This window comes from Hevea brasiliensis, chromosome 4, assembly GCF_030052815.1.
Source record: "Hevea brasiliensis isolate MT/VB/25A 57/8 chromosome 4, ASM3005281v1, whole genome shotgun sequence".
Classification (NCBI taxonomy): Eukaryota; Viridiplantae; Streptophyta; class Magnoliopsida; order Malpighiales; family Euphorbiaceae; genus Hevea; species Hevea brasiliensis.
Window position 1 is genome coordinate 108,815,387 of NC_079496.1, and position 9,638 is coordinate 108,825,024.

The window sequence follows — 9,638 nt, forward strand, 5'->3', positions numbered from 1 at the left end:
ATGAAGAGGAAGAGGAGAGGAAATTAGATTCTCCAGCTGGTGGACCTCCACCACACGATAAAATTGTAAACTGTAATAGATTTTGGTGGTTTGGAATTTAGATAATCAAATGTTAATCATAGGTCAACTAATAAAAAATAAAGCAATTTTGATCAGATGGAAATCGGTCCATCGAATTTGTGCGCACAAAACTTGTTTAAATTTTTACAAACCTTTTTACTCTGATGTTTATTTGAAAAATTGTACGGTAGCTCACTTTTCACCGGTTAATCAACATTTGATATCTTTGTTTCACCGATTAATCAATATTGCCATGTGGCATTGAAAGAAAATAGTTTGTTATACGGAATTTTTTTTTAATTTTATAATACCATATTTATCATATTAAAATTATCATATTTTATAATTATAATAATTATTATTTTTTATAATAAATATTTAATTTTATTTTTTATTTAATTTTTTTATTTTCTTTTTAAGTATATTTATTATTATCATACTATTAAATGATTAAATATATTATATATTTTTTATTAATATTTATTTAATTGTCAAAATTTTATAAATTTTTTATTTAATGATTTTTAAATTTTTAAATATTTTATTTAATTATAAAAATTTATAAATTATATGTCTTAAAATTACTAAAATAATTCAAAATTATACTATAGAAGTAGTTATATTGAGTACTTAAAAAATTTATTCTCTCTCTTTTTTATATATTTAATAAATTTTAATTTACTTTAATATTATTTTATTTTTATTTATCTTATTTTAATGCGCATTTAATAAAGATATATTTTCAATTATATATATTCCCATGTGTTGCCATCTGAATATATTTTCTTTTAGTCTTATCATGTAATACTTATCATATAAAGATTATTATATTTTATAATTATAGTAATTATTATATTTTATACTAAGTATTTAATTCTAATTTTAATTTAATTCTCTTTTTATTTTCTTTTAAATATATTTATTAATATTATTATTATCACAATTTTTATGATTAATTAAAAATATTAAATATATTTCATTAATATTTATTTAATTATCAAAATTTTATAAATTTCTTATTTAATAATTATTAAATTTTAAATATTTTATTTAATTATAAAAATTTAAGAATTTTATATCTTAAAATTAATGAAATAGTTTAAAATTATATTACAAAAAGTAATCATATGAAGCACTTAAAAATTTTGCCCTCTCTCTTATTTTTATATATTTAATAAATTTCAATTTACTTTATTTTCTAAGGATAATGGCCAAAAAATCCCTGAACTTTGGGAGTTTTAACAATTCTACCCCAAACTTTTTTTAACAAAAATACATTCAACTTTCATCATCATCTACGATTCTATCCAACAGTCAGAATACTCATTAAATATAATGGAAGATGCCATGTTAGCATCATTAACCACTAATTATCATATTTAAAAAACCCTAATTAGTATCAAATAAAGCCATTTTCAGAGAATAAAAATAGGAAGTTGTTATTGGTCACTGAACATTGTCTTCTTCCCGAACTAGGACAAGACTAATAGCTTGGTCAGATGCTGCAAGGTAAATATATACTATCTCGCCCAGAAAGGTCGACTAAGGTTCTATGATGAGCTGAGATATTTTTTGAGCTATTGAAAAGTTTTTTGACACTCCTCCAACCATTCAAAATTTGGTACCTTTCGAAGCTTTCAAAAAAAAGGAAGACATTTTTCTACTGACCGAGATAAGAATCGGCTAAGGGCCACCACCATGCCTGTTAACTTATGTGCATCATGGACACAAGCAGGCAAGGACATATCTAGGATGGCCTGGAGCTTTTTGGGGTTGGGTTCTATTCCCCTACTACTCACCATGTATCCTAGAAAATTCCCTTCCCGTATGAAGAAGGCGCACTTCCTTGGATTAAGCTTCATTTAATATTTTTGTAATACCAAAAAAACTTCAGTTAAGTCAACCAAATGCTCTTCGAACAATTTTATTTTTACAATCATATCATCCACATATACTTCGACATTTCTTCCAATCAAGTTTTGAAGATTTTATTCATCATTCGTTAATATATTACTCCCACATTTTTCAACCTTAAAGGCATAACTTTGTAGCAATAGGTTCCTTCTTCTGTTATGAATGAAGTTTTTTTCCTCATCATCTTTATCCATTGGGATCTGGTGATGTTCTAATATAGCATCAAGAGAGGACAAATACTCAAAGCCAATAGTGGCATCTACAAGCTTGTTAATGTTTGGGAGGGGGTAGTTGTTCTTAGGACAAGCTTTGTTCAAGTCAATGAAATCAATACACATTCAATATTTTCCATTAGCCTTTTTTACCAACACTAGGTTAGCCAACCACTCCGGGTATATGACCTCTCTAATGAATCCCGTTTCTACTAGTTTCTCCACTTTCGAGTGCATGGCGGCTTGTTTTTCTAGTCTAAATACCCTTTCTTCTGCTTTACCAGGTTAGCCTTTATATCGACATTGAACCTGTGAGTCATGATTCTTAGGTCTATCCCTAGCATATCCAAAGGTCTAGTGTTATATAGAACAAGCTCTTGACTATATCCTGCCTTTCTTCAGGCAGATTGGTGTTAATATAAAATAACTTTTTTGAATTTGTGCCTTCTTCCAGCAAAGGGAAAGCTTCAAGTGCTTCCATTGGTTTAGTCTTCTACTCTTTTCCCCCATCCCGTACATTCTACTGTTCTGACGATTAACGTCTGTTCAGACAGTCAGGATGTCTGAAACTAAACTTAAACTAGGGCGAGGAGGCATAAATTGACTGAATAATGACCAAATAAAATCAAGAAAAAATAAAAGAAATGAAGTGCAAGTAGGTTAAATGAGTCGGAGTCACAACGATGGGCGACCTTACCGGGAAGCAACTGCAGAGACAGTTGTTAATCTCAGACCTGTGGGGAAACCCTGTAAAATAATAATGAGATTAAATTGAAGGATTTTGGAGGCTTAAAAGGCCATAAAAATGTAAAAAGAAAATGCAAGAAAATTTAGAAAAATTTATTAATCGGTATAGACTAAAAATAACCCGATAAGCTTAACGAAGGGCATTTTGGTCATTTCACCCTCAGTGGTGAATTTAGACCTGAATGTCAGTCGAAATGAGATAGAGTAAAATATTAAAAAAATAAATTAAAATTATGAATTATAGAATAGAAAAAGAAAAGGAAAAGAAAGAAATAAAAAATGAAATAATTATGAGGTGAGTATGATGTCATGAGGACATCATAAAAAGTGAAGACCAATGGAGACTTAACAAATACTCATTTAGAGATAAAGAAGACATAAAAAATGAGTCAAAATTTAGTCAAAAATAACCATCTTCTTCCTTTTTCTTTTCATGGCTGAATCCCTTCGTCCATGGCTTTCTCTCCATTTTCTTTTTTTAAGCTCAATTTTCCTAAGCTTTCTCTCCCTAAAACCCTAAGTTACCTTCACTAAAAATTGTCTTCACACTTAGACTAAACTATTGGCAGCCAAGAAAGGAAGAAACAAAGAGGCTTCTATAAGCTCAAGAATTGATCAAAGAGGTTAGTGCACTAAATTACACTCTTTTTCTTTCCTAAGCATGAAAAGCATGCTTAATTAAGTTGGAATTGCTTGAAAACCAAAGAAAACTTAGAATATATTGAAGACTCAATTTTTGGCAGCCATAAGAATAAGAGAAATTTGATGAGTTTTAATGAAATAATTTGGTGTGTTAGTGTTACTAATGAGGTTGGATATAGTAGAAATCAAATTGAATGAGAATTTGCATGAGATTGAAATTGTAGGTTAGGGTTTTGACCTAACTTAGGGCTTTTGTGTTATTGCTTAGAATTGGTGCTGTTGAGACTATTTATTGCTTAATTGAAGTGCCAGGTATGTTAAATTGAAGTAAGAGAGTTGGAGAAAATTGAAATTGGGAGTGTAATTTTCTTGCAGGAAATTTGGACCTATGAGTTCAGTGTATTGTTTGAGTTATAACTGAACTTGTGTGGCTCCAATTGGTATGAGGCCAATTGGAGGTGAAACTAGACCCAAAATACCCCATTTTTCATGAAGAAATCATGCCCAAATTCTGTCCAAATCTTGACTTAATTACTGTCCCAATACGGCTTATCAAATCCTGAGTCCAGAAAATTGACCAAATGAATAGCCATAACTTCCTCTAGACAGGTCCAAATGACCTGATTTTTGTGGCATTGAAAAGCTTAGACATAGGACTACAAATTTTATGAGGAACACAAAACTTAGAAATGTCTCTAACTAAATCAAATTGTTAGTAAATATTAGGTCAATAAAACTGTCCAGAATAACACTGTCCAGAAATTCTGGACTAAAGCTCACCCGATCAGTTTTTGTAAAATAACAATAACTTGATCTATAAAAATTCAAATACAATGAAACCAATGACAAAATTTTTATAAGATATAGGTCTATAATATTGATTTTGACCAAAACCCAGAACCCAAAGGAACTAGGTCAAATGGTTAAAAAAAGTTAACACATCAAAATCTGGAGTTTGACCAAATTACATTTGACCTAGAATAGTATTTATAGTATATCTTCCACTAGAAAACTCTAATTGGGGTGAGCCATGCTGATTTGGAATCCTAAGAAACATGGCTCTAACTTTATTTTAGACATTGTCCTCAAATTATTAACATAAAAACCCTAAAAATTGAGCCAAAGCTACTGACTTGAACTTGGACGCTGAAGACACAGGCCAATGATTTGATCATAATTAATTATACAAAATTTAGAAAATTATAATTTAAATTTTTAAGTGACCATAAGACATATTAAAACAATAAATTATATTTTATTATAAATAAAATTATTTTAGCAAAAAATAATAATAATTAAATAATTTAAAATCAATTGAAGTTAAAAAAATATATATATATAAGTTGATATTTATTGTATTAAATAGAACTGTGATTTTTTAAAGGAAAAAAAATGTATTTGTTTATTATGTTTTGCAAGGAAACTAAAGGGAGGGCATCCATCTAGGGATGCCACCTGGACGGATTGTGGTCGATAGCTCAAGGACAATGCGACTTGCAGCAGTGGACAGACGAAAATTTTCTCTTCCAATAATAATCGATGTAAGGAGAAGAAGTGAAGCATATAGAGAAAGAATAAGAGAGTGGAAGAAGCATTATAGAGGGGTAAGAGGGTCCTTTTACTGTGCTTAATAACACTAAAAGCGTAGATTTCTAGGGGTGGCCACGGTTCAGGAACTGCCGGTTCAGGTTTAATAAAATTATGAATCTGAACCAAACCGTCATGGGACGGTTTGGAAGACAGTTCTTGAACCGCTGGTTCCGGTTCGAGCCCCGGTTTAAAACGGTTTAAAGGACGGTTCGAAAAATGACAGTTCAAAACGGTTTGAAAGCAGTTTAAGAGTGACTTAAAGGAAAAAATTAGAGGAAAATTTTATTGATTTTGAATTTAAGTTATATTTAAAATATTTTAATTTTTCTTAGAAATTTTTCAATCAAAATAAAATAAGAAAAATAAGAATAAAATAACTTATTTTTAAGAAAAATTTAATAAGCAAAAACTTGAACTTATTAAAAAATTAGAGATGAAATTAATTTAAAAAAAAATTAGAAAAAAGTGTGAATTTAATTTTGCCTATGTATCTCTTTAAGATTTAGAGGAATCAAAATTTTCAGTTATAATTTGAGAAAAAGGGGATTGAGGTGGTTTGGTCATGTGAAACATAGACATAGGAAAACTCCAATTAGACAAGTAGAGCATATTGGGTTGAGGATAAAAAGAAAATAATAGGTAGACCTAAACTGACTTGGAGGATAATAGTATAACATGACCTAGAAGCATTACACATTTCCGAGTATTTAACCCAAAATCGTTTAGAGTGGAGAAAGAGAATCCATATAGCCGACCCCAATAAATTTTTGAGATAAAAGTTTAGTTGAATTGAGTGTTACTTACCCTTTTTAAAAAAATTATATGATAATTGATAATTAAAAAATATAAAAGAAAAAAAATTAAAATTGAGGGTATTGAAAATTTTATCGAAGATATAAAATAATAATAGAGTAATTGAGATAGCATAAAAATAATAAAGTAGAGGAATTTTGAAGTACTGAGAATTAAAAGGAATGTAAAAAATAATTATTTAGAAAATTTGAGAAAAAATGAAAGAGTATTAAAAATTAAAAAGAGTGTAGAGAATAATTGTGTAGAGAATTAATGATATATATATATATATATATATATATATATATATATATATATATATATATATATGAATTAGGAGTAGAGTGAAGTATTTATTGAATTTTTTTATATTTAAATCGCTGGTTTTTTTTTTTGTTCGGAATCGTCGATTCAATCCAGTTCGGAACCGCCGGTTCATGGTTTATAAAAATTATGAACCTGAACCAAACCGTAAAATGACGGTTTCGGTCTGATTCGAAGCCGATTCCGGTTTTGACCAAACCGATTCCGATTCGAAACTAAACCGTGGCCAACCCTATAACCTTCTTTAGTATAATACAAGAAATTGTTTAAAGAAAGAAAAGAACTGGCCTGTGATGGAGCTAGCTGTGTCTCAACACATGTAGCAAAATTAAATATAGCTACTATATTAATATGGGCTTGGGTGCAAGTTTGGTGGGAGTGATCATCCCGAAGAGTAAGGAATTGAAAATTAAACAAAATTTTATTAAATGATAAATATTAATTTTAACGTCAAATTAATTAATTAGCCACAAATGAAATAGACATATAAAATTAGTTATAACTGACAAAAATTAAAAAAATTAATCTTTTATTATTAAAATTACGTTACATACAAAATAAATATAGAATAATAATGAATTGAGGATGGCCAACTTTTCATATTAATAAGTTAGAAAAAAATTGGAAATGATTAGCTTTTCATTCTGGTATTAATAAGTCTTATAAGTTAAATTAATAAATTATCTTTATTTAATTTTTAAAATTTTACCACATATCTTATTTAATATTCATTTCAGTAATTTTAAGAATAAATTCACTTATAAATTGTTTTTTTTAATCAAACATGTTAGCTACTTATTTACTATTTATAAGCACTTTAATCAGATATTTAATTACTTGAAAATTTTAAATTCCTGTAGTTTATATTAACTTATAAATACTAAGTATTTATAAGTTAATTTTCATAAGTTAAGGAAAATACTCTTTTGATTATGTAAATTAAATGTACATACAACACACTTTAACTATATATTCAAATTGGAATTAATGTGGAGAAACATAAAAATTAAAAAGTTCAATAGAAAACTGTATTCATGAGGAGTTTAATAATAAAAACAAAATAACAAAAATATCAAGAACTGAAAATGGATTTTTCTTGTAATACCCCTAATTTTTAAATTTATTATTTTTAGGCAAATATTGATGTTTTAATTTTATTTAAATTTTAGGAAATTATTTGAATTTTTTTTGGATTTTCGAAATCGGATTTGATTTTTCGAAAATACAAAACTTTGATATTTTTAAAAATTAATTTAAAGACCACGTGACAAAACTAAAAATATAATTGGAGTCTACGAATTTTTTTGAGTTTTCTAAAATTTTTTTCGGAATTTTTGGACCTCGTTTTCAGTCCCAAGGCAGAGTAAAAATTCAAAATTTTGTATTCCGAATAGAACCGGCCGAATCGAACTGGACCGGATCAGACCGATCGAATCGGACCGACTCCTTCTTCTTCTTCTCTTTTTCTCCCGCGCGCGTTTTCTCCTTCCTCTCTTTCTCTCCCGTTTTCTCTCTCCTCCCTCCTCCCCTTGCCGCGCTGCCGCCTCCCCTGCCACCCCAGCCTCCGGCGCGCCTCCCCAGCCACCTCCCCTCGCCGGCCACCGCCTGGAACGCCGGAAAAAGGGACCAGAAGAGAAACGACGCGCAAGCGCACCGCTTCGTCTTCCCGGCTGAAATTCTACCGATTCGGCCACCAATCGGACCGGGTCTTGTGTCTAAATCTATATACTCGTCGAGAGCTTTCCATAGACACCAAAAACACCGAAATTCATTGAGCGGTTTGTCCAATTTTTGTCCGGAAAATTTTAGCCCATTTTGACTTTTGAGCTAGATTTCTTACAAACCGTGAACCCCACGTGAAAACCGAGAGTACCAGAGCGCTCCACTCGTCGAGAGCTTCGTGGCGATATAAATTTCAAATTTTTTCGACACTGTTTTTCGGTGGGTCCCATGGAATTTTATAGTGTTTTTTCGAGCATTAAATGAGCTTAGAAAATTTCGTAAAATTTATGTACTAACCCGCATGTTGTGGGCTTCATGTAGGTATCTTCAATTCGCGAAAAATCGACAGTTGTCCGGGTCTGTGAATTTCCGGCCAGACAGACCGATTACCGGAAAATTGGCATAGGTAAACCCGAACCTTACTTTTTCATAATTTTCTAGTGCTTAAATGAGATTAAAAATTCGTAAAATATTCGTGGTAGCTCAGAAAATTATGATTCTTTTTGCATTAGCCTAGTAATATTGCTAAGGACCGCAGGGCAAAGTTTTAGAATTTTTAAAGTTCATTTGGGTAGTTTTTACAAAAAGAGTCAATTATAAGGACTAAATTGAAATTTTACATATTGTGATGGATGACTATTTGGATGGGCCCAGGAGGGGCTGTGTGATGTGATTGAGTTGTGGATATATGGATTGTGAATATAGAAGTGCGTTTTGAGCCCTTTTGCAGGTTGGGTAGGTCCTAGGTATAGGGGAGACTCTGCCGAATTTTCGGCACGATTTAGGATGTAATTGGTCTTTTCTTAAGTTTGTATTGAGTCAAATTTATTAAATAATTATAATAAAATTATCAGGTGAGCCGGGACAGCTTTCTTCCTCCGTCCAGCCGCCACAGTGACCGCTATCAAGTCTGTGAGTAAAATATTAATTTTAATTGTAATTTCGATATTATTATATGTTTAAGCATACCCATGCATCACTTATATGTACGTATCTATGTAGTTAAACTCTAGGCACGTTTTGTGTTGCATTCATAACTGTTGAAGTGCCATGGATGTTGTTGTGGTAATTTGGAGCAGTGTGCGTGCGTTGGCGTGCGTGTGATGTGGTGTGGACTATGGATAGGACGGGTAGACACGGCTTGAGATCTTCGTTGGGACCCGGTCCTTCGGGGTAGACACAGCTTGAGTTCTTCGTTGGGACCCCGATTTGGTTATTAAGTGGAAGTCCGAGCTGAGTTCTTCGCTGGCACAGGTTAGATTTAAGAGAGCTGTATAGGAGATCAGCTCCCATATATTATGATTGATATTATTGGGTGTGTGAGTGCTCCAAATTACCTTTTTGATGTTATGACGTGAAATTATTGCTGTTGTTGCATTTCACTCTATAGGGTGGATTAGTTTTAGATAGTTGTAGAGATTATGGTTAAAATTGATATTTTACTCTCTAAGTCGAACGCTCACTCCTGTTCCATATTTTTCCAGGCCACAGGAGGATATTTTTGAGGTTAACTTGCTTTTCTTCCTCGCAGGTCGTTTATTCATGTTTGTGTAATTTAATAAACTTCTAGAATTTTCGCATGTGTTAGAAATATTTAATTGATTTGGGTCTGTAATATAAATTGTTATTTTGGAC